The sequence below is a fragment of the Oreochromis niloticus genome, linkage group LG3, assembly GCF_001858045.2.
Source record: "Oreochromis niloticus isolate F11D_XX linkage group LG3, O_niloticus_UMD_NMBU, whole genome shotgun sequence".
In the NCBI taxonomy this organism is placed as follows: Eukaryota; Metazoa; Chordata; class Actinopteri; order Cichliformes; family Cichlidae; genus Oreochromis; species Oreochromis niloticus.
In genome coordinates this window covers 75,520,594-75,522,656 of record NC_031967.2, presented here as the reverse complement: position 1 = coordinate 75,522,656, position 2,063 = coordinate 75,520,594, and positions in this window count along the sequence as shown.

The following is a 2,063-nucleotide window of genomic DNA, read 5'->3' as shown; positions in this document are numbered from 1 at the left end:
TCAAACAGTTTCACCCTATAAACAGCAAAGACCTGGAGGACATCTTAGGTCAACTGAACTCTTCCTCTTGCTGTTTAGATGTCCTGCCTACAAGTTTTTTCAAAAAGGTCTCAAAGACCTTGGAGTCAGACCTGTTACAGATTGTCAACTTTTCTTTAATGTCAGGTGTGTTTCCAGAATCACTAAAAACTGCTGTAATTAAACCCATACTGAAAAAGGACAATCTTGACAAGACACAAATGAACAACTACAGGCCGATCTCAAATCTCCCATTTTTAAGTAAGATCATTGAAAAAGCAGTTTCTCAACAGCTCAATTACTTCTTAAAACAGAATAACTGCTATGATGCCTTCCAGTCAGGTTTTAGACAGAACCACAGCACTGAAACTGCTCTGACCAAAGTGTTTAATGACATATGTCTGAATACAGACAGTGGAAAAATGTCAGTCTTAGTTTTACTGGATCTCAGTGCAGCATTTGATACAGTTGACCACAACATATTACTCAAACGACTGGAGAATTGGGCAGGTCTTTCAGGAACTGTACTAAACTGGTTCAAAACATACTTAGAAAACAGGAAATACTTTGTATCAATAGGTAACTTCACATCTGAGCAGACAAGTATCACATGTGGAGTTCCCCAAGGTTCCATCTTGGGACCCCTTCTGTTCAACATTTACATGCTCCCACTGGCACAGATTATAAAGAACAACAAAATAAACTATCATAGCTATGCAGATGACACACAAACATATAGCACAATGTCACCAGGAGACCGAGGCCCTGTACAGGCTCTTGGTAAATGCATTGAGGAAATTAATGACTGGTTGTACCACAATTTTCTCCAGCTAAACAAAAACAAAACTGAAGTAATAGTCTTTGGTGCCAAAGAAAAACGATTACAGGTCACCAGAGAACTCCAATCTATACACCTAAAAACCACAAATCAGGCGAGAAATTTGGGTGTAGTGATGGATGCAGACCTAAACTTAGAAAAACACATTAAGACAATAACAAAATCAGCTTACTATCACCTCAAGAATATATCAAGGATAAAAGATCTGATGTCTCAACAGGACCTTGAAAAACTAGTCCATGCATTCATCTTTAGTAGGCTTGATTACTGTAACAGCATCTTTACAGGTCTACCTAAAAAATCAGTCAGACAACTACAGCTCATTCAGAACTCTGCTGCTCGAGTCCTCACTAAGACCAAAAAAGTGGACCACATCAGTCCAGCTCTGAGGTCTTTACACTGGCTGCCTGTCCGTCAGAGGATAGACTTTAAAGTTCTGATGCTGGTCTATAAAGCTCTGAATGGTTTAGGACCGAAATATATCAGTGACCTCCTGACCCAGTATGAACCTTCCAGATCCCTCAGGTCATCCGGATACGGTTTTTTATCGGTTCCCAGAGTCAGAACCAAACACGGAGAAGCTGCATTCAGCTTTTATGCTCCATATTTCTGGAACAAACTCCCAGAAAGCCTCAGATCTGCTGAAACACTCAGTTTATTCAAATCCAGGTTGAAGACCCACCTATTCTCAGCTGCATTTGAATAAAACACCAAATCCACACTCTTAAGCTTAAATTTCAAAACTTAAATTTTAACTACTGATTTTACCTACTGTTCTGATTTTATCTACTGTTTTTTAAATCAATTCTAATCATGCTTTTTATTTGTTTTCGTTTTTAATGTCTCTGTAAAGCACTTTGAATCACCTTGTTGTTGAATTGTGCTATATAAATAAACTTGCCTTGCCTATGATGGACAACAGATGCAGCAGTTGATTGAAAAGTGTCAGGGAGGAAAGTGCAAGATCTCTAACCGCTGACTGACATGTTGTAGTCAGACATTATGACATACATTAAAATAATTGAAAACAAATCTGTGTCTGTCACTGCTTCCTTACCTTTATTGCCACTGCTACTCAAAAATATTTTAATGATTATGTGTTCATCCGTCACTTTTCCTTTTAGTCTGTTTGCAGCTCCAGACTCAGGTATTTTCTGATGTTTGTCCTTTTTTCCATGAAAGTTTAGTTCTTTGTAGTTGTTGATGT